At 36.6% G+C, this 25,152-nt stretch overlaps 1 protein-coding gene across 1 annotated transcript in view; it reads left to right on the top strand.

Annotated features, from left to right (window-relative positions):
- Positions 1–25,152, top strand: part of LOC148948584 (kinesin-like protein KIF28) — a 288,269-nt gene that overhangs the window by 213,447 nt on the left and 49,670 nt on the right. The gene's annotated exons all lie outside the window — the stretch shown is intronic.

The following is a 25,152-nucleotide window of genomic DNA, read 5'->3' as shown; positions in this document are numbered from 1 at the left end:
CCAGTTTTCAGTTTGAATTTTTGGCATTAAGAATTCTGTGTCCCCAGAACATACTTTAATGTGCCCCTCTCCCGGCCATTGGCCTCGAACCGAATCAAAATAAAATTCCTGTGTAACTTTTTAAAACTTTTCCAGAACGGAGCGTCCTAAAGCAACATTGTTTTGAACAAGACGTTTTTATTTTTCTATGAAAAGTGAAATATTCAAATGATGTAAATTTTAGAGTGGCGAAAATTCGAACACATTCTGTTGAATCAGTAAGATCGTACCAACAGCTACATTTTGCACCCTCTGACACATTTTCTCAAAGCTGAATTTAAAATGGGCTTAAAAATTTTGTTTCCAAGCGTGGTTTTCGCCTCTCAACGTTCTTTAACAGAAGTGTCGATAAACATTTTTGTCCGATTTCTGGACAAATTGAAGGGATCTATGGACATTTTTAACTTGGAAACAATTTATTACCATTCGTTTAAATTAAACATTGGGGACGAGTATGCGCTCTTTTAGCTGGAGATCAGTAATAAATTTTTGAATGTGTTCAATTTTTGAATATGTCCAATTTTCACCCACTCCCATTCTAATGAATAATTATATGAACTCAAAGGGTCCTGTGTCATTGGTCTATTCAAGCACGGGAAAACATACTTTTATCTTCTCATGTCATTATTGCCAATTGCATTTACTGCTAATGTCATAATCTCCTAGAAATTAGCAATGTTAAAAAAGCTGGGATTAAAAACATTACAACCATTTGTATAATTACTCCTTTGAAAAAAGTAGTCAGATGTGTCTTACGAATAGAGTGAACTCATGACAAAGAATATCGTATGTGACCTTTACCTGGCAATTCCAGCTTAAGTAGTTTCGAAGATATAGCTGCCATAAAAAAAATACCCGTCACAGCAGTTATGCCTCACGGCTTTCTGTGACACTCATACGGACTACTCCATTCTTCCATCGGTTCGACAGCGCAAGAAAAAGGTTTAACAGCGCATCCCTCTTTTGGCGACCAGGTGCAGCAATTTTGTTTCTATGCAAATTCCCACCCCTGGCAAGATGCCCACCCCTGACAAGAACCCTGGGTGTTTCAATTTCTTGGAAGGTGGTGGGGATAGTAGAAAAGTAGTAATAATTAAGGGGAGCTCCTAGCCCCTCGCACGTGGTTCTAGCTGGCAAGATTCCTACCCAGGCAAGATTTGACTAGTCCAGGCAAGATTTGGCACGTCCAGGTAAGATTCCCGCCCTTGCAAGATTTTGTATGCCCAGGCAAGATTCCTAGGTGTTTCAATTACTTGGAGGGTGGTAGGGACAATAGAAAAGTTTTAATAAGTGGAGCCCCTTGCACGTCAGAGCTGACAAGATTCCGAGCACACACATGTTTCTAGCTGGCAAGATTCTGAGCGGAGCCCTGTTTCTAGGTGAAATTCCCCATTTACATGTCTAGACGCTTGTACAAAATCATGTCCAAACATGCCTCCCCAGGTGGTAGAGGCCATATTGTTTTTCTATCCGCTTGAACGATATCGTGTCCAAGCATGCCTCCTCAGGTGGTAAACTCCCCACGATGCTTTTCTATTAAAAAACCTTAGAACGCCTTCCAGGTGTCCCTTTCGAAGATCCCTGTGTGTTCTGGGAACTGTATAAATATCCAGGGTAAGGAAGAAAGAGCATGAGTCTCATATAACCTGTTGAAAACGTCAAAAGTATCTAAAACACTGGATAATTCCTACAATGAAGTAAGCGTCTTTTTCTATAGTATAGCCCCTCACCCCCCCGCCCAAAAAAATCTTCCACTTTGCTTTGTTTATATTCGTTTTAAAGAATAAAATACCCTCTTTTTACCGTGTAAAAAACCCAACCCCCCAACATTCATTTGAAAACCCTTAATCATTTCAAAAAGAATTATTCTTTTTACTAAAAATAGTGCTTTTCTCCACCCTCATGTCTAGAGACGTTAGTTAAAACCTTTGGGATAGTATTCATCAATTGTGTCAAAATCTTTTGTGCTTTGTCTAAATTAACAAAAACATATCTGGATATGTCCCAATGTAGAAAGGATGCACTGTAAACAATGACAATCGGAAAAGGATTGTCGTCAATTATACCATACATGAGACGATGCTATAATTCTAGGCTTACCGAAAGAGGTTCTGTTTTCTGCAAAATTATCCCATAATAGAGACAAATTATGTTTTATATGATATCTTAGGGCATGGAAATTACATGTAAGGCGGGGGGCATACGGGTGCGTAATAAAAAAATTTATTCCTCGCTAATTCTAGTTTAGCTAGAGGGGATCTGAGAATGATTTTTCAAAGCTTTAAATACACCTTAGCTCTTTTGCTTTAAATGCTCTACATCTCTAGGCGTGTATTTAAATGTTTCTTTTTTAAATCGTAAAAATTGAAACATTTATTTCTATCCAATGGCTACAGACTACTTATTGTCGGGTTTATTTCTCACAAGCTCTATAATAAAAATGTTTGATTTGTATGCCTACTTTTTGGCTTCTTGAAAAGGGTTGACCTATTTATCCGCTCCTTAGACAAATAATAGCATCTTAAAAGCTTAAAAGGGTTTCTGGATAATATTTAAATATTAATAGCAAGAAAACGGATCTTGTTTTCTATGAATATTGTATGAGGTTTCTTTAAGGGAGTATTATTTTTTTAATAATTTTGTTTTCTTCTGTAGAAGGGGGGACGCTATTTTATACTAAATTCTGTCTTCTTTTGTAGAATTTCCCCTTTCTCTCCCATCAGCCAAGAGAGCTTGGGACACCGAGCCAACTGCAGTGCAGAGGCTATAGATGGATTGCTCTTCTACGTCCCCAAAACCCCACAGGAGAAATGCTGTCTTATCTGTGCAAGAACATAACGTTGCTGCTCAGTCTGCCCCACCTATGCAAGGCTATGACGTTGCCAACCCGTTCGCCCTCCATCATGCGTTGCCAGGGCCTTCAAGATCCGCAGCACCTAGACAAGTCACTGTATCGAGTGTACAAATTCCGGATGTGCAAGCCCGTGATGTCACCAGTCAGTATGCGCTGTCAAGAGCCTGCAGCCAATGCCCGCTTGTAAAAGAGCCTGGTGTTGTCCTATTGACGGCACTTGAAGATGTGAGTATATTTTTTTCAACCTAATAATATTATATTTTACCTGTCAGAGAGCCTTTTACTCTTTAGTTTTGTCTTTTCGCTATTTTTTCTATGTCTCAGGACCAAATTATAGAAATATCTAAATAAGCTTGTTTTCATCTTTTTTACTCTTTTAAGTGTCTACATTTGTCTTTTCAGCTTATTTACCCCTTAATTTTAAAAGCAGTGCTTTTATTTCACTAATATGAGAATAAAGTATTTAAGCGTCAAAAAAAGAGTAGGATTATGGTAGGACACAATCCGGAAGTAAGTATGTTATCATGCTTACCATTTGAAAAGGAATCTTAACAAAATTGATTCTTACGCTATATTACCAGTGTTTCCACTTCAAATTTTTTCCCCATTTTTTCCCCCAAAAAGTTTCCCCATTTTCTGAGTTATTTCCAAGTTACAAGGAAAGACTTATTATGCTGAATTTTAATAGCATTTGTTCAAGACGACTTATTTTGCAACTCAAGACCTTTTACGTGTACCAAAATATCTTCTTTTGACGCTTGAAACAATGCTTTGTATTTATCGACTAGTTAAGTTCGGTTTTTATTTATAGATTCCGGGTCCAGATCTCACATTCTGGACCATATCAATATATTTTATTTATTCGTTTTTCTTTGCCATTACTTTTTCCTTCTCTACTACTACTTTTGCAACACCCTCGTTTTTATTTGAATTGGTACGAAGGATTGGCATGATTGATATCCAACCGGTCGCTTTTTCACGCATTATTTTTGTTTTTACTTTTTTTTATATTGTTTTTTTAATTTGTAGCAGAGTATAGTAGCAAAAATGAATCACTTAAAACTTGATTTAAGGACAGCGCCTGCATTTTGATCTTTTGAATTATTCGATTTTAACTAGTATAGACTGCTACCTGCCTTTCAGTTTTCCAGAAAATGCCGAATATAGACGCACTTTAATTTGTATTCAGAAAAATTTAATGAGATTTACCAAATAATAAGAATTAAGAGGAAACACCAAATACTAAGGTTAAAGCCCCCAGTCACCATTGTCGTCGCCATCCCCATCGTCTTTCCCAATTTTTAAAAAAGCGACGCATTCGAACGTAGTCGCATCGGGTTTCACAGACTTCATTTTTTTCTTTGAACTTTTGGTAAACGTAGGGGGGCCTTTACGCTTCATCCCATACTTGACAGAAATTGTCGCAGCCAAAGTTATATTTTTGAGCCCATTTCTCTTTTCGTTTTTTACTGTTATCAGAACGCTGAAATGTCTTTCCACAACGACATTTGAGCAGAGAAGTCCAAAAATAAACCGAATGACTTGAAGAACGCTAGTGAACTTTAGCGCTCCACATGGCGTCTTGATAGATGTCACCCAGTTCCAAAAATAAAACCTTCAGTCCTGCCCCGTTGGTTCTTTTGTTTCAAATTTCTCGGGTCTATCCAAATCCGACAAAAATAAGAACGTTTGTCAATCGCTTTTGCCGAAATCCCGCCTCTGTATTAAAAATTCATATTTCCGTAACAAAAATCCATAGGCTCGCCAAGGAAAATAGTGGACAATGTAAATTTAAAGTAGAAATAAAGTACTAAAGTAGGTCTAAAATATTAGAGGAGAAATATTTAAAACAAAGTAGTCTAGTCTAAAATATAGTAGAAATGGAAGCACTGTTTAAAAAACTCTGCCCCCAGAGATAATGTAATTTCTTCTACTCTTTTCTAATCTTTAAGTGTCTACTTTTGACTTTTCAGCTTATTTACGCCCCAATTAGTTTTAAAGACTCTCCTCCCTAGGAAATAAGTAAAACAAGCCCGCTCTTCAACCTAATAAAGCGTATTTTTTCACTATTTTCTTATCACCTTATATTCTCTGCCTGCTAAAGGTGTTTTCCCCGCCTCTTTCAGGCCTTGAATAGAATTTTCTATTTGCTTAAGTGTCCCCCTTTGACTTTTCAAATCCCATGCACCCCTACCCCTTGTTTAATAGACTCAGACCCCCTAAGAAGTAACTAAAAATATTGTCATTTTTCAGGCTTGTAAGGGAGCTTTTACACTAATTAATAAAAACAACTAATTCCACAAAATAAGTTTTTCAAATAAAAGAAAAGAACCCCATGAAACCAAAAATGAGAAAAAATAAAAAAAATCTATCAAGCGTGAAACTACCACAAATCAGCATCGATAAATAAATGAAACCCAAAACGGACAGAAATTACAATAAATAACCGAGTCAGACTCAAAGCGAGCAGAAATTAACATGAGTAGGGCTTAAAGCCCCTATGCCATCCCAAGGCCAGAACGTAATTTGCACCTTACTAAAAAATGTAATTTTTTTTTTACTTTTATAACTTTAATAAGTCAAATAATATAGACATTTTGATTACTACTACTACTAATACTAACAACTCACCGCAGTACCAAGCTACCTGAGGCCAACACAGCTACGCACGCTCCTCCTCCATCCTAATCTATTCAAAGCCTCCCTTTTTACACCCGCCCACGAAGTTCCAATTTCCTTTAAATCTTTCTTTATCACGTCCTCCCAACCCAGACGGGGACGACCTGCTGTCCATTTAGCCCTAGACGGTTTCCGAAAAGAACAATCTTCGGCAATCTGTCATCCTTCATCCGCACAACGTGCCCTTGCCACCTCAACATTTCTTTCATTATAGCCCTAGAGAGCGGTATTGAACCACATTTTTCGTATAGCCTATTTTTTGAAATACGGTCAGTCAGCCGGGGACCCAGAACAATCCTTAAGCATTTTCTCTGGAAAACGTCTAGCAAATCTTCAACCGCTTTTTGGAGCGTCCATGCTTCAGAGCCATATTTAACTACTGTCGTCACTGTAGCTTCGAATATTCTAATCTTTGTTTGCAGACTTATCTTCCTATTCTTCCAAACTTTTTTTTAACTGTAAAAAAACACCCTGAGCCTTGGCTATTCTACTTTTAACATCTTCACTGCTCTCACCGTCATTACTTATAATACTACCAAGGTAAGTAAAGCTGTCCACCTGATCAATCTTTTCATTACCCAAAGTCAACTTTCCATCTTCACTTATTCCTAGCTTTAGTGACTAAGTCTTCTTAACATTAATTTTCAAACCTATTCTAGCACCCTGAACTTGCAGAACCTCTAAAACTTCATTCATTTTACTCACACTTTCACCTAGGGTGCTCAGATCTTCAGCATAATCTAAGTCCAGGAGACTTTTCCCTCCCCATTTGATTCCGTGGTCTCCCATTGCCTTTCCTGTACTCCTTAAAAACAGTCTATCAAAATACTCCATGTAAAGGGGGTTAAAACACAACCCTGCTTAACTGCCGATTTAATACAAAACCAGTTGCTAACCTCATTTCCTACCTTAACTACATCAGTATTATTCTCGTATATAACAATAACCTCTTTAATGTATTTGTCTGTTATACCGTACAAGGATAAAACCTTAACTAAAGCTCTTTTATCAACAGAGTCAAACGCTTGCTCATAATCTATAAAACTGAGGACCAAAGCTGTTTGAAAACTCAGGCAATTCTCAATTATTAGCCTAAGAGTGAAAATTTGGTCGACACATCCTCTATCTTTTCTAAAACCACACTGTTCTTCCCTCAAAACTTTGTCTCCTGCATCTCTCAGTATAAAAAGTATCATATTACTAAGTAATTTAATACCTACAGAGACCAGACTAATCCTCGATAATTACCACACTCACTTTTATCACCTTTTTTATAAAGTGGCTTAATTAAGGTTTTCCTAAAATCGTTAGGTACTTCTTCGTTTTCAAAAATCATATTCATAATCTTGAGTAACTTTTTTCTAACCTCCGAGCCACCATATTTAAGAAACTCATTTACCACCCTATCAGCACCTGAAGCCTTATTATTTCTTGATCCTTTCAGCACTGTTGCTAATTCCCCCTCACAAAACAAATCTTCTTTCACATCCAAGGTATCACAAACTTGTTCATTTTCCTCTATATCTTTTCCTGCAAGTCTATCTCTGTTACGCAAATTCTCAAAATGTTCAGCCCATCTCTCTTTAGTTTTTTCCTTATCGCTAATTGCGGCCCCAGTCCTATCTTTAACTGGGGCAAGTCCGGATTTACTACTCCCTCTTAATTTTCTAATATGCCAGTACAATATTTTACTATTATGCCGTCTGGCTGCATCTTCCAGATCCTCGGCAATTTTATCCAAGGCCTCCATTTTACACCTCCTTAGTTCATATTTTAATGGTTTCTCAACTTTCTTTACATTCCTTTTGTTTTCGTATGATGTATCATTAAGATAATTCTTGTACAAGTCCTTTCTCCTTTCTATTAAACATAAAGCTTTTTGACTAATAGTCTTAGCTGCAGTTCTAGCTTTCTTCCCTAATACACCTTCAGCAACTTCAGAAATTATTTTTCTAAAATTATTCCAACCACCTTCCACATTATCAAGTTTTAAACACTTAAGTTTAGTATTCAACTGTTCCTGGAGAGTTTCTCTCAAATTCTCATCCTGGAATCTACCAACATCATAACTTCCCGGGAGGTAGTTACCCTTCCGATATTTCAGCTTTAATTAACCCTTGAAACTACTAGATAGCGGTCTTTACTTTTAACATCAATAACGGCAGTCCTATATATTTTAGTATCTTGTATTAATCCAGCCAGTCTTCGGTTTACTATAACATAATCAGTAAGGTTTGCTGTCTTACCATCACCTGAATACCATGTTAACTTATGACCCATTTTATGACCAAACACCGTATTGGTTATAACTAGATTGTTATACCTACAAAATTGCAAAAGTCTGTATCCATTACTGTTTTGTTTTCCTACACCAAATTTACCTAGGCTAGGATACTATCTAGTACATATAATGATACTTCCTACACCAAGTTTACCTAGGCTATGATGTATCTCTATTTCAAATATCAGTATATGTATATTAAACTGACAATGCAAATTCATTTGTATTTTTTTTCAGTAAAGTGCAAATTATGTCCTTTCCTTGGAATGGCATAGGGGTTTTGAGCCCTACTCATGTTAATTTCTGCTCGTTTTGAGTTTGACTCGGTTATTTATTGTAATTTCTGTTCGTTTTCGGTTTCATTTATTTATCGATGCTGATTTGAGGTTGTTTCACCCTTGGTAGATTTTTTTTATTTTATTTTTGCTCATTTTTGATTTAATGAGGTTCTTTACTGTTCTTTGAATAACTTATTTTTTCGAAAAAGTTTTTTTTTAATTACTTTCTGTTCGTTTTATATTGACACAGTCTATTCAGGAAAAAATAAAATAATTCTGTAAATCTTTTTGTGTTTTTTAAGACTTTATAGTTTGTCCTGCTATTTGCAAGCTGGAGAAAAAATTTCATCAATTTTTAAAAACAAATATACATTTAAAAATTTGGCCACAAATAGTAATGTTTAATTTAGTTTCATACCTCCTCTAGTTGACCTGAAATAGATAACTTGATACCATTCGCAAAAAAAATCGGTTTACTTTCTTTGATAGCTTGGATACACTTACGCTATTTTGATTAGGTTAAATTTTAAGAGCAGAAGTAGCTCCGAAAATCTGAAAATAATACCCTCAGTCGTTCTTGGGATACTGCTGAGTTCCCTTATTGGGAATTAAAATTAACACAGTGCGTTTTGATTTAATATTAAGGCAATATTTAGTTTTTAAACATAATAGGCAAATGGGAGGGTGGGCGTGGCAGGGGGACTAGTTGGCCTCCAGTCACTTTCGACTAGTAAAAAGAACATCAGCCCTTTCTATTTTCAATCGAATGAGCCCTTTTTGAAGCTTCTAAGACAACCCCTTCGATACAAAGTGCCCTGTTCTACAAAAAAAAAAAATATTGTACCCACATCGATGTTTACTATAAAAATGTCAAACCTTACAATAACTTTTCACTATTAAATAGGGCACTAGGCCTTTCAATTTCCAGTCGAATGAGCCCTTTTTGAGTTTCTACGACAACCTTTTCTGTAAACACCTTATATGCCCCTATGGCAAAAATTACAACCCTTGCCCTGAGGGCTGTGAGGGGGTTGTCATTCTCATAGACCTAATTACCAGAACTTTCAACTATGTTAAACAATTTGGCTATCTCAAAATTTTGATTGGTTGTGTTTGGGGAAACTGCGGGCATGAGAGGGGTGTTAGTTGCTCTCCAATCATTTTCAACTATTAAAAAAGGCACTAGCCTTTTAATTTCCAATCGAATGAGCCCTTTCGAAGCTCCTAAGACAACGCTTTCAATAGAAACCTTATATGCCCCCAGGGTATAACTTACAACCTTTGCCCTGTGAACTGGGGGGTTGTCATCCTCAAAGAGACTTTTTAACTACGTTGAAGAAAATTGCTATCTCAAAATTTTGATTGGATGTGTTTGGGGAAGTAGTGGGCTTGAAAGGAGGATTAATTGCCCTCCAATCATTTCCGACTATTAAAAAGGGCACAAACTCTTTCAATTTCCAATAGAATGAGCCTTTTTTGAAGTTTCTGAGACAATGTTTTCTATAAAAACCTTATATGCCTCAAGCACAATTTATAACCCTTGACATGAGGGCTGTGAGGGGGTTGTCGTCATCAAAGACATAATTTCCGGACCTTTCAACTATTTTGAACAAAATGGCCATCTCAAAATTTTGATTGGATGTGTTTGGCGAAATGGTGGACGTGAGAGGGGGTTACTTGCCATCCAAGCACTTTCGACTATTAAAAACACTAGCCGTTTCAACTTCCAATGGAATGATTCCTTTTTTGAAATTCCTACGACAACGCTTTATATAATAAAAAAACATTTTATGCCCCAAGAGCATAACTTACAATCCTTGCCCTGAGGGCTATGGGGGGAGTCTCATCCTCAAAAAATAATTTCCAGACTTTTTAATTCCTTCGATACGAAGTGCCCTGTTCTAAAGCCAAGAACCAAAAAAAATGACTAATACATTGTGCGAACATCGTTCTTTACTTAGGCAGCGCTATTGTGCTGCCTCTGATAAGTGCTTACTCGTTAGTTTTATTAATATTAATGGATTTTCCCTAGAATATTAATGGTCTAACTTAAATGCCCCCTTCCACCCTTTGTTTTAAAGGACTCTGAATAATAATGTTATTTCATCATTTTTGGTTAATAAAATTAATTTTTCACTTGTCAGAGACATTAAAAGGTTTTTTCTGTCTTTTGAAGTTTCATTTTAGATGCTTTTCAACTTAAAACTGTATACTCGCTAGATTTTGGGAAGGGTTTTTCTCTAAAAAGACTATTTTGGGGTTCCTAATAATGGAATAAATATCAGAGGACCCACCTGGTAACATTCATTTTAAGGAAATAGCAAAGTACATGACTCGAAGAGTTTAGGAAGATATGATCCCCCCTACTAGTTCTACTCATACCTAAATTTTTCCCCTTTTTTTTGGCCCGATTTCAATCAATTAATGGCGAATATATTGAGCGAGCTCCTAAAAGCTTCACCAACAGAGGCCACTGCGCATGAAATACATGCAAGGAACGAGTATGTGCATAATGCAATTCCCCCTTCGGTAAGGTTTGCAAGACTATTTTTTAAATACAGGCAAAAAGGGTTTATCAGTAGTGTGGGTATATGGGGTTAAAGTACCGGAGCTACCTTGAATGCTTCATAATACAATGATACTTTCCAATGATTAGTGGCGTTCTATGTGTTCAAGGGGGCATGATACCCTCTCATAATACAATGATAAATTCAAATAAGTAGGAGGAGGTCTGTGGGTTCAAGGGGGCATGATACCCGTTTATAATACAATGATACATTCCAATGAGCAGTATGGGTCTATGAGTTCAAGTGGTCATAGTACCCATAATAAAATGATACATTCTAGTATTCTATACTCATTCTCTCTTTTTTATAGGGCAATCTGTTCAAGTGAGTTAAATATGCTGTTATTATTCTTCTACGTTCACAAATCGTCTTCTCGAGGGACCAACAACTTTTACGAGGATATAGAATCGCTTATAAACATTTAACAGATCCAGGAGGTTAGTAAAAACGAGGGGGGTTTAAGTACAGAGGTGAGTCCGGCTAGTGGGGCTTCCATTGATTTAGACATTTTAGTGTGGGGTCTCGGCCTAGATATAGGCTATAAATGGGTTGAAAACCAGTTACCATGAAGTACGGTCGAGACAGCGCCCGCCATGAACAGTTATTTAGGCGAGCAAAGTAGAGCTGGCTCGCCACATGTATTACCACAATTGTATTTTGAAGATACCGCTTTGCGCAACATTCACTTGTATAAGGCTGAGTTTGGCGATCCGTTCAATTCTCTGTCAAATGGTAGTATGGATACGGATCAGACAGACACCGCACACTCCTATGTCGGCATGATTCGGGCACTTCTCGAAAGCCATATGCGGGAGGCAGGAGTTCGGGACTCTATAAAAACATCTATCACGTTTAAAATAATTTTTCAAATGCAAGTTCGGGTGTTTTGCGCAAGCATCATATACAGACAAAGATGCAGACGCTTCATCCGGACCTGCATAACTTTGAGGGTGTATTTTTGAATTGGGTGGGTGAAATTTGTAATAAACTGGAGGGGTACATAATGAAAACGGGAGTCGGCTTGTAGTTTTAACTATTGAAAAACTTAAAGTTAACATAACTAAATTAGATAAAGAAATTGTTTTAAGAGGTGGGACGGGGAGTGGGCGTGCTAGATATAATGCAAATTTAAAAGGTACTAAAGGTGTACAACACTTTCGTTTTGACAATGGCTTGGAGTAGTTCAAATATTCCGTCCTTGTAGCTGAATATAAACCCAAGGCAAATAAAATTGTTAGAAGGACGGATTTGGATTATTGGGCAATTAATGGTTGTGGGGAGGGTTCTGAATTTCATAAAGTCGATTTTAATAATTTAAAGGGACATTATCAAATAATACTCAAGGGGATTTACATTTCCGAAAGGTCAAATGAATATTTACTGCCCAATATGTCTATCAAGATTTAACAGTGAATTGAAATTAAAAAATCACTTGAGACACTGCAAGTGGCATTGGTACCAGTCTGTTGAAACAGTTTCATGGGACAATGCCACCTTGCGGTTCAAATGTTTTCAGCACATGCTTTTACAGAGCAACGAGGTGACATTGGACATTGAGGCTACTCTCACGAATGTGTTGGATCCGTAAAATTTGAATCGTGTGAAAAGACATGAAGCCATTGCGATCAATTTTGCGCATGCGCGAAGAGATTCAAGTAATACCATGCAATTGGTAGATTTTGTTGAGCCATTAAGTGGAGGGGAGGATTGTTTTGGCTCAGCTATGGTTGCTCTTAGTAAAACAGCAAAGTAGGTATTTCACGGCTGAGCCATACACAATATCCAATGAATCTATCGCCAGAAGATGAGTTGGCTATTAAAAATCTAGACGTTTGTTGGGTTTGTAAAAGGAAAATTAATGAGGGGGATGCGAAATCCCGGGACCACGATCATTTATGGCAGGAAATATCATTAAGGGAAAGTAACTTTGGGGGGGGGGTCGCGCATAAATAATGTAATGTAAATTATAGACAGAAATATTGTTTATCGGTTTACATGCATAACATCATACCGAAATCATCTGGAAAGTTGCTAGTCTTGTAATTTAAATGGCAGGCAATGGATAATGGTAAAGCGTACTTGAATAAAATCCGTTTCCTTGGTTCTTTGAGTTTTTCCCCAAATCTTTAAGTCAACTGATTCAATTACAGACAAACGACAAAATTGATAGTTTCCTTCTCCTCCAACAGCACGCTCCAGATGAGGAAATGTATGATTTATTAACGTGTAAGGGCATATACCCGTACGATTACTACGGCTCCGCCTCGAAGCTTTGTGAGGTAAAATCACCGCCCATCGCAGAGTTTTATGATTCACTTTGCGATTGTCAATGCACCCCTTCCGATTATGAATTTTCAAAGAGGGTTTGGGCAAAGGGAGGGTGTAAAAATGGGTGGGATTATTTTAAAATGTACCTGGCAAATGATATCTTGACGTTGGATATTGTCTGTAAAAACAGACAAAAGTCATGAAAAATTTGGGTTGGATTTGGGTTATTAATTTTCCACGCCCCATCTGGTGATGGATTTAATTCTTAAAATCAGGGAAGCAGACATAGGTTTGATCGCCGACGTGGATCAGCACCTGTTCGTAGAGAGATGAGGGGAGGGTATGTTTTCTACAGGGATCATATCCTTGAAATCGATCCGACTGGACAACGTACAAGTGAAAAGTCAAACGCCGTTTTCTCGGATATGAATTCCTTTTATCCGTCGGCAATGCCTCACTTTTATATTCCGTGTGGGAATTACCAATGGCTTGCTAGTCCTTCATCTCCAGATTTCCTCAACCATCACACTGTTCATGAAATGGACCACAAGGAAGGTTTTTCGAAATTGACGGTGAAATACCTCTGGAACTTTATGACTCGGTAAAAGACTTTGTTTTCCCCTGTATAAATAGACCGGTGCCTAGGAACTCTTTTACTCCCTACAACTTATCATTAGTAGAGACTAAAGGTATACATTGGACACCTTAAAAACAAAAGCTTATTGCCGACCTTGAACCGAAAAGGAATATTGTTGTACACCACCTTCTTTTACGGTGGATGCTAGCCAACGGTGTCAATATCACAAAGATTCATAGAACCCTCCAATTCAATCAAAAAATTTGTATGAAGACGTTTGTTGGCACTTTGTCAACAAACGATCTCAAGCGAAAACAAAGGTCGAAAAAGAAATCTTTAAACTCATTTTAAATATGGCCTTTGGTAAAATGTGTGAGATTGTGCGTAACAGGATTCGTTGAGACGTTGTAACGAACCCAAAAGAATGTGTCCGAATCATTGCGGATCCAAACTCCACATCATTCACGATCATACACTCCAATATGATCATTTTAAATAGAAAGGCCGCACTATACATAGCATACTGCCGCAGGCAGTGCCATTTTAGAAATTTCAAAAAAACTGTAGTTTCATTACAGTTTGTGTAAGTGCCAATGGCCGGGTATGGGACAAGTTCGGGTGTATTATGGAGACACTGATTCAATCCTGTTGAAAGTTAATACAGAGTCCTTCTATCCGGAGCTGGTGAAACGCCAGGCCCCAAATCAGTTTTTGAAATTAAAATCAGAGACCGGTTGCGACTTGGTATCGCATGGTGTATTTCCCGGTCCGAAAGTGTAGTGTGATGAAATGCACCATGAGACTAAAAAAAAGTCAAAGGAAAATGTCAACATGTGTGTTTATAGGAACTGTATTGAAAATAATTTAGTTCCAAGAGCGAGTGTCTTGGCCATTTGCTCTTTAAAATATAAAACTATACGGTCTTTAAAATATATAAACTATATATACAAACATTAAAATATAAAAACTACTCGGGTCGATAAAAATGCAATGTCCACCATGTCGGAAAAAGATTATGTAGTCGAGGGCAGTGTGAGGGAACTGCCACTTGGCCCCTCGCTGACTTCAGATCGAGTTAAATGTGTAAACTACAGAAAACAACTCGGTCCAGAGAAAGTTCTATAGTTGTGGGAGGGGGGAGGGAGCCGTCTTTTGGGGAGGGGGCCGTCTGTGGGGGAGGAGGGCCATTTTTTCCGTCGCTGGCTCAGCACTGTCTTTTCCTCCTAGTGTTCTTATATTTTTTTTTTCGTTGCGCAAAGCGGTAATTTTCGAGTGTTTTTAAGTGTTTATTTAATTGCTGTCACCCCGGCGACCTTCGCCCCCGGGAACTTCACCCAGGTGACCTTCTGACCACTGGTTGCTGCGGGTGCCGACCCCGTCGTCGTTTCCGCTGGTCTCCACGGTGCCGGCCCGATCGCCGCGTCCCCTCCCAATGTTTATTTAAATGTTCAAGTGCAATTGTAAGTATATTCAAGTGTTTTTAAAATATTTATTGTAAATATATATTTTATGATGTTTTCCGTTCCATTATATATATATATATATATATATATATATATATATATATATATATATATATATATATATATATATATATATATATATATATATATATATATATATATATATATATATATATATATATATATATATATATATATATATATATATATATATATATATATATATATATATATATATATATATATATATATATATATATATATATATATATATATATATATATATATATATTTTGAATTGACGAAACTATTTATTCTATTTCTTTTGAGTATTTATTCAACAGATTGAGGTTAGGTTAGGTTAGGATAGTTTCATTTTGACATTGGAGGAGTATGCATCAATTTAAAGCACGATTTAGATCCTTTCTTTGCGGACCGTCCAAGTCCGGCAAAAATACACTTTTAACGAAAATAATTCAAAATTGTGATAAAATGTTTTTAGAGAATCCCAAAAATATCTATTACTATAGTGTTTGGCAAGAATTCTATGACAAAATAAAAAACATTGATCCAAGCATAAAATTCATACAAGGACTTAACGTGTTTACTAGTATTGCGCAAAACTCGTGGTTGATTATTGATGATATACCTGAAACTATGGAAGAATTGTCGCAGGAACTGTTGCAATTATTCACGGTCCGGTCCCATCACAAAAAAATTTTCTGTAACAGTTGTTCTCCATAGTCTTTTTCATCAGAGTAAATATATGAGAACATTTGCTTTGAATTGTACCTACTATATCATCTATAGAATTGTTCGCAATTCAAGTTCTCTTATAACTCTAAAAAAACAAATCTACCCTGGCGATCCTAAATTTTTACTTTAGACGTACAATCAAGCTACTAATAAACCTTATAGCTAATCGAAGACCGGCATTTATTTTCCGTGTTACCCAGTTCCAAACCGCGGCTAAGGAAAGCAATACTCAAACATGGTATTGACAAGTAAATTATTAATCTTTTATGGGAACTTTGTTTAAATTTAACGGAAATTAATGTTCAAATGTTTTATGGTGTTAAGCAACAGACAAAGCATCATCGATCACTTGTACGTGCTCTAGCTTGCAAAAAGAAAGTAAATTGTAACAGGAAACGTCTTGTTCAAGCGGCTGGTAATTTCTTAATTGTTACTGCTGATAATCGCAGGACTTTTAAACACTATTCACTAGAAATGGCTAAACCCTACGAATTGACGCAAATTGAACTTTTTCGTTCACCAAAAGAACACTTTGAAGATAATCTTGATAAATTTAATAACAATGAAAGATTTGCCGATCATGAAAAATTAATTTTACTTGAAAATACCCTTCGACGTGTTAACAAAATTAAACCTTATCGTGAAAACCTGCTCAAAGTAAATGTTATTGATCAAGATTTTGAAAATAGTGAAAGGTTTGAAGCTTTGAAAAAAGAAGATTTATTAACAAGTGCTGTAGAATTGTTGCCTCCAACCTATCGTGAACAAAGTAAAAGACTCTTCATGTATCTCGCTGAAAATGAACAAATTGGCGAGAAAAAGAATGAAGTTATAATCCAGGGCAAAATTCACAATTTAATTGATTTGTTATCGGATCTGATTGCAAATCATAAAATAGTCGAATCCATTGATACTCATTTATATAGTTATTAAAGTCGTCAAATTTTGTTAAAAGTCTTATTAACAACAAACAAATTCTAAGAAAACTAAAGGAGCATAGTCCATCATACACATTAAGGGTAGATGATGATGATTTTAAATCTTTTTTTGGAAAATACGAGTACACCTATCAGAAAAATTGATTTGATGACAACGGTAGCTAGACAAAAGCAAAGACGTATTGATTCACACTGTAGAATGCAAAAGGGTAGTAGACGGTTCACACCACGTTTACGTTCAAAATGGATCAAGTTTTGAAAGGTGTTTGTGAAAATATTAGAGAACCAGGAAGTTTAAGTTCTCCCACTACACCTCCCAAGGGTACCGAAATTAAAAAGAAGCTAGCAAAAGAGTTTTTACAAAAGGAACCCAGTTACACTCTTCATCGAAATTATAGGGTTTATTGTAATCACTATCGAAAAACTAAAGTCTTCTACCCTCTGGATATATTAGAAACAGATCTTTTGACTCTAGACGCGATTCAAAGACGTCATAATAAACCCTAAAAGTATATTTTACTTGCAAGTGTTTTAGTCGCTATGCATATTCAGTTCCATTGCAGTCAAAGGGAGTCAATGAAGTTTCTAAGGCCCTTGAATCAATTTTTGAACAAGATTAATATATAAAAATTCAAACAGACCGCTGAAGTGAATTTTTTAATCCACATATTAAAACGGTTTCATTGCCCTGTTAAAGTTCATGATAGTGACAATACACATTTCCTTAAGCAATATTCTAACGAAAAGGCAGGGGAGAAAAAATTTAATGTTAGTGATAATTTTCGAATCAATCGTACAAGAAATATTTTTGATAAGGGAAATAACTTGTTGTCCACTGAACTTTTTAAAGTGTCAAAATTCTTAGACACTTACCCTATAACATATCGTCTTCGTGATAGAAAAGTTGACGAGATTTTTGCCTGTTTTTATGATAATGAATTGCAAAAAGTTGAAAGGAGTGAGGTGTATCAATTTGAAAAGGTATTAAAGGCTCGTAATCGCAAAGGTAAGCGGCAGTTACTTTCTCGCTGGCTAGGATATAACTCTAATTTTGATTTGTCGGTATCTGAAGGTTTGTATGTGACATTCATGTCCAATTTTTCCGATCCTCTTTCTGACGATTTGAATAAAATGATCAAAACTCTCCCCTGCCATTAAATTTGAGGGAAGGTATGAAGTTGATCTTGTAGATTGTATTCTTAAAAATGCATAGGATATCCTAAGAAAGTGTAGTAAATATGATATAAAAATTAGACCCCATAATTGGCCAACCGTTGACGATTAAAAGATTGAAAAAATCAGTTCGTATGAATATCCCTTTGTCACTTTATAATATAAGGAGTCGGGGACTATGAACGAATTGTTTCGTGCAATTATCAAAAACAAATTCATATCCTAGAATTGGTGCCTTTTAATTCAATTATTCAAAGGAAGAGGGTAAAATCTACATTATTTCACCCATTGACAATGAAAAGGTTATTCTCGACGATAATCTAAGAGAAATTCTTGGTTTTAAACATAATGTAATCAATGGTAAAATTGTAGGAAGCGCTAGTGGCATGAATCGTTTAATTTTTGCAGAGTACCCAACCGCCTTCTTCTCAGACAGTTGTATATTTCTTTACACATCCTTTTGCGAGAAATCAAGATTTTGTAATACCAATGTCCCCCTCCTACGTGTTCTTGAAGGAAAAACATCTAATGACCACATTCATCACTACAATATAAAGCACATTCAATAAATTCCAGTGAAAACTTCGTATTTGGAGCTCTGTCAGTTAACATTAAGAAGCGCTCTTGGACCACGTCAGATATGAAATGGAATGGACTATTATAGGGGTCGTTCGTCAGTGTCCGGGTACGGTCTAGGCAGTTGGTTTTCTAAGCTTTATTTGCTCTGCGCTACCCCTGGCCAAAAAAAATATTGCACCGGTTGCAGTGGATTTTGCATCCTCTACATTACATGATTGGGACTCTGCAAAAGATATTCAACAAAGTGTTCCGCAAAGTCTCAGGTCGAGTGCACGATCCCTTGGTGAGCGTTTGAAACAACGCGAAAAAGGTGTAAAAATGGTGCGAAAGGCCCCATCACTCATCAGACTCAAGTCAGCCCGGAAGCGTAAAACATCAAAGAAGAAGAAAATAAAAAGATTCAAAAAGGATTTCTTTTCCAAGAGAAAATGGTATATCTATCACATAAAGATTCTTACCCTTCAGTCACCTCATTTCTAAATCTTTTCAATGCAGAAAATATAGATGTCAGTGTAAATTATGGATACTATGAACAATTTTACCCGCAACCTCTGAAGCCCGCAACTTACTCTCTGAAAATGTTCATTTTCAAATCTATTCAAATGAAGACTACGTCATGGATTTGAATTCGAAATTTATAGATTTAAATTATGTTGTTGAAATCTAACAATGAAAAACTAGGTGCATCCGAGGGGTTATCCTACGAAAATTGTGTACTACACAGTTTATTTAGACAAATAAGTGTCTACATAAATGGAACAATGGTTAGCATGAGCAATAACCTTTCAAATTATGCAAGTTGTATACGATTCATGTTGATGACTCCAATGTCTTATAGGCTATTGAGAAAACGAGCACTGGGTTATGAATATAAACAAATACTGACGTCACTAATATTCATAGAGATGCGACAACTAAAGATTTATATTTAGTTGGGAAACTAAATCTTGAGATGTTTAATATACGTAAATGACTGCCTCCTAATGTAAAGATTGATATAAAACTACAACTTGCACCGTCCAATTATATTATGCGAAAATAACTGGGCACTACACCCGATGCAACAGTCTCTCCCATGTTGGCAATACTTCATGTACGAAAACAGCAGTTTATGAGTTCTGTTGCTTTGACAATTGAACAATTAAGAGCCTCTGGAAATAATATTAAACTAGTCGTGCCTCATACAATCACAAATCAACGCCATATTGCTATAGGTACGCGTACCTATACCGATTATCATTTATCAATGGCAAAATTGCTTAAAAATTGGCGTTTGCTTTTATAAAAACCGCTGGCACTGTTGGGTCATGGACAGATTCCCCACATTAATTTGAACTGTTTGGACTTTCATCGTTTTTATGTAAAGGAAATGGAATTCCACTCTACAATTAATCCTTTGGTAAATCTTAGAGAACCCTATAAGAATTGACAATGCAATCCCTAGATCGAGATTCTCAATTATTCAAAAATGGTATAAGTGGAAAAATGTTTGCGAAAACGCATGGTATTATTGTATTGGATGTGTCCGGTACTAAAGATATGAGTATTGCCTGGACGGGGAATTTGCGGTTAGAGTGTACCTTTGCATTGCATTAATCTTGCTAAATCAATTGGAAACCTATTTGGAAATTACCCCTGACGGCAGTGTTTTATTAGACTTGGTGCCATGAACACGAATCAAATAATCAGCGTTTTCAATATGGATCCCTACTTGTCCAAATATAAATCCTATTGCATACCTTCAGATTTTCTAGAGCCTATTCAACATGTTGACAATACCATTATTATTGTTAATAGCAGTCCATCAAGTGTAAAGACGGAGCATTGGTTATGCATCTTTCAAAAAAAAGAAGCAATATAGAATTTTTTGATCCGCTTGGCCTACCTTATACATTATACACGCCTCATATTAAAACTTTTTTTGAGCAGAGTGGAAAATCTATTTTTCAAAATCGGAAGTGAGATCCATCAAAGAAAAGCTGTGGTTTTCTTTCCCTATTATATTTTATTTTTCGAAGTCGTGGACATACTTACATGGAATTCCTCAAGATTTATGGTCACAATCCTTGATTGAACGACTTTCTAGTTGAAAATACTCTTTGCTACCTCGATAATATAAGTTTCAGTGCCCTAAGAGTGAAATACTTTAAAAATATATGTAAATTTGTTTATTAATAAAATTTTTATATATAATAAACATTCTGTCCTTTTTAGATTTCTTCTTCCACGTATAGGTGATCATCATAAACAATAAGTGGTAACAGCTCGTCACGATTCAACTTGTATTAATCCTGACATGCAAAGTCAGGGTCAAATTTTCTACAATACAGTGTAACTTCATTTTTATAAATCTCTTTGTAAAGTCAATAATACTACTCTGATTCATATTATAAAATTCACCTGTTTCGATTTGCTTATTTGAAGCAATGTCACATACAAAATTCTCATATGAAGAATCACTTTCTGTAACAGCCAAATAATAGTCAATAGGTTTATAATCAAAGTAATCAGTATCTTCAAAGCGATGTTGTAAAAACCAAACTCTTTTATTATACCAGCAAATGAACTGTAGACTCGATTCTTCGTCCCGAAACCGTTTAAAGCCGCTAAAATACCAGTCCCTTAAAAACAAACTGAACTTGAGTTTACGGTTTTTTGCAATCATGCTAAGGTAGGTATTTTCCAATTGATCACGTTTATGATAGTGACAGTTGGAACATAAGAATCATCTAGGGTGAGAGTCAAAAATCTCTTCAAGACAGGAATTACAGTCTTTAATTTGCACTGCATATTCTCTTTGCATTTTACATGGATTGCATAATCTACACTTCTTCATTATAGTCATCAGTAAAAGTACAATTCTCATAGGATTATCAATTACCCCAAGTATACAAGCATAATGTGCATGTGTAAAAAATTTTTTCGATGTTGACTTTCTCAGTAAAAAAAAAAAACTGATCGGGGTCAACGAAAGTTCTTTGCTATCGGTTTTAACTTATCGAGCCACTAGAGGAATAGGAGGAGTAACTGACATTCTGTGTAATCTTCAAACCGGTATGCAATATCGTTTTGTTTTGTCTCAATCAATATATCTATAAATTAAGTAAAAGCTTGGGGGCCACGACACCTAAGTCTCAGGAAATACTTCAGTGATGGAAACTCAGTTCTCATTATATTATCAATCATCTACTTAGTGAAAATTTTTCTCTGCACTGATACTTTTTGAAAATTATCATCTAAAATTAACCATTTCTCCAAAGTAACATGATTACCTAAAATTTCTTGTCGATCCACTTTATTCATTTTAATCCTGACAGTCCTCTCTCCCCACTAAAAAGAAACTGACTCTCTGTCAATAAATATGGCTTCTACCAGCTGGGAAGGCATGTTTGGACATGATTTTGTACAGGCGTCTAGAAATGTAAAGGGGGAATTTTGCCTAGAAACAGGGCTCAGTTTGGAATCTTTCCAACTAGAAACATGTGTGCTCGGAATCTTGCCAGCTAAAACCACCCGCGAGGGGCTCCACTTATTAAAACTGCTCTATTATTCCGACCACCCTCCAAGTAAGTGAAATACCCGGGAATCTTGCCTGGGAATGCCAAATCTTGCCAGGGCGAGAATCTTGCCTGGACGTTCCAAATCTTCCCTGGACATGTCAAATCTTGCCTGGGCGGGAACCTTGCTAGCTAGAAATACGTGCGAGGAAATGGGAGCTACCCTTGTTATTACTACTTTTCTATTATCTCGACCACACTCGAAGTAATTGAAACACCCAGGACTCATGTCAGGGGTGGGAATTTTGCCAGGGGTGGGAATTTGCATAGACACAGAACGGCGGCACCTGGTCACCAAAAGAGGGATGCGCTCTTGAACCCTCTTCTTGCGCCGTCGAACTGATGGAAGAAAGGAGTAGTCCGTAAGGGCGTCACAGAAAGCCGTGAGGCATCTCTATTCGTCACACGTGGATTTTTCTACTAATAGGAGTTAAGCAGGGTTGTGTTTTATCCCCCTTTATATGGATTATTTTGACGGACTTTGTTTTAAGGAGCACAGGAAAGGCAATGGGAGACCACGGAATCAAATGGGAAGGAAAAAGTCTCCTGGACTTAGATTAGGCTGATGATTTAAGCATCCTAGATGAAAGAGTCGGCAAAATGAATGAAGTTTTAGAGGTTTTTCGATTTCAGGGTACTAGAATTGGTTTGAAAATTAATGTTAAGAAGACTAAGTCACTAAAGCTAGGAATAATTGAAGATGAAAAGGTGACGTGGGTAATGAAAAGATTGATCAGGTGGACAGCTTCACTTACCTTGGTAGTATTATAAGTAAAGATGGTGGGAGCAGTGAAGATGTTAAAGTAGAATAGCCAAGGCTCATGGTGTTTTTTTCACAGTTAAAAAAAGTTTGGAAGAAAAGGAAGATAAGTCTGCAAAACTACAGTGAATATTAGAGGCTACAGTGATGACAGTGGTCAAATATGGCTCTGAAGCATGGACGCTCCGAAAAGTGGATGAAGATTTGCTAGATGTTTTCCAGAGAAATTGCTAAAGGATTGTTCTGGGTACCCGGCTGACTGACAGTATTTCAAACAATAGGCTATACGAAAAATGATGTTCAATACCGATCTCTAGGGCTATAATGAAAGAAAGGTTGAGGTGGCTAGGGCGCGTTGTTTGGATGAAGGATGACAGATTGCCGAAGATTGTTCTTTTCGGCCAACCTTCTAGGGCTAAACGGAAAGCTGGTCGTCCCCGTCTGGGGTGGGAGGACGTCATAAAGAAAGATTTAAAGGAAATGGGAACTTCGTCGGCGGGTGTAATGAGATGGAGGAGGAGCGTGCGTAGCTGTGTTGGCCTCAGAGGGATTTGTGCTGCGGTGAGGTGTTAGTAATAGTAGTAGTAGGTACTAATGTCCGTGATCAAGCCATCGGTTTCTTAATTAATTTTGAGAATTAAGTTCATTTCCTTTAGACAGGGTATATCCCTGAAGGTATATTCACTGGACTTTTGAATATTTTGAACACAATGGCTATCTAAAACGTTTCATCAGATATTGGGGGTTAGAGGAGGGGAGAAGGTAGATGGTAAAATAGGAAACAGAAAAGGGCTTCTTTGCTCTCTAATCATTTCCAACCTTTAACAAAAGACACAAAAAAGTTAATTTACCAGTTAAAAAGAGCCTTGTCGGTGTCAAGATAATTTGATTAAAAGCATTGTCAAAAATAAATTACTGGAAATGTAATAAATAGGCTAAAAATTTACTTTCCGGAAAATAACTACCTATGATATTTACAAAGAATAGTGGTTGATCCAGGTGAAAGAAACTTTCAACAATTAATTCAAATATCGCTCATTGGAGATATTAAAAAAAACAAGTTTTTTAACTGAAAGTAAAGAGTAACATTAAAAATCAATACGAACAGAAATTGTTCCGTATATGAAGGTGTTTCGCCCCTCTTCAATACCTTCATCTTTACGCTAAAGCTTTTAGAACTTTAAAACAAGCTTTCAATTTTAATTAAACGGCCCTTGTGTTTCAGGAGCTGTTCTTAAAAAAAATGGACAAACAGTTAAAAATTAGCGCAAAGAGCAAGATACTGAGAATGGGGGCATCCCCTTCATATGCAAAATAATTTCTGTTCGTTTTGAGTTTCAATGTTGCTCCTCACTATCAGTAAAAAAAAACTTACTTTTTATATTTAGTTTCTGATCGTTTTGTAAGTACTGCTGGTAAATCTGGCTCACCCTCCGTTACCCCCCCCCCCCCCTCATGGAAAATACTCCGTGGATATTTCCAATTGTATGATTATAATTAAGATTCCTTGAGCTATAGGGGGTGCTTCCTCCCTTTTTTGAAAATCTAGCAATTTTTCTCAGACTCGTATCTTTTGAATGATAATGCTAAACTCGATGAGTCTTATATATTTGGAATTAGCACAATAAGCTGATTCTTTTGATATATTTAATGATATCTAACCGTTTGATAAGCCAGGTTCTGGTGAAAACTGATTCCCCCTCCCCCTCTGCATTGTTGCTTTCACAGCTCAGGAACTTGATGTAGAAGTTACGACATGACTGAGAGAGCAGTTTTATACCTTATTTCTGGGGGGGGGGGGCCCGGGACTGTGCCCTGGAGTATTTTTTTTTTATATCATTTTTTAGTCCTAAGAATTATGACTATAGTTTCAATGCGGCCAGAGAAAAATCAGGCACAAAACATATTCTTGTTGATCCCAAGGAATGTCCCCTGAAAGCTCAAGCCGATAACAGAATCAATCAAACAGTTTGTAGTAACAAACTGCAAGTAAGGAGCGACGTGGAAAGGAGAAACATCAAAGAATTGGTTTATTCTGCTGATTCTGTATATGTGAAATTCATTAAGTTCATTGTTACCGATCGACATGGGCGTAGGCAGCATTTGGCAGCATATTTTCTAGGGGGAGGGCAGTCGATAGTGTGATGGAGTTTTATCAACTTCTTTTTCCAAACCATCTACTTTTTCAGCCATATCTAATGTAAATTTGAAGGTCTAGGGGGGCAGTGCCCCCCCTGCCCCCTCCCCCTCCCTAAGCCCATGCCGATTGATATTTGCGTTATGCTATCTTGTTGAAAGATACTGACGTACGACATAGTATGAAAATCAGAGGAAGCTATGTTATAAACTAAAAAAATCCCTAGATTTTAGAGAAGTCTGTTTT

This window comes from Artemia sp. Qi Xiang Cuo, chromosome 9 (genome assembly GCF_049724085.1).
Source record: "Artemia sp. Qi Xiang Cuo chromosome 9, ASM4972408v1, whole genome shotgun sequence".
NCBI classification, from domain to species: Eukaryota; Metazoa; Arthropoda; class Branchiopoda; order Anostraca; family Artemiidae; genus Artemia; species Artemia sp. Qi Xiang Cuo.
The sequence above is the reverse complement of the archived record's forward strand: the minus strand, read 5'-3'. Positions and strand labels throughout refer to the sequence as shown.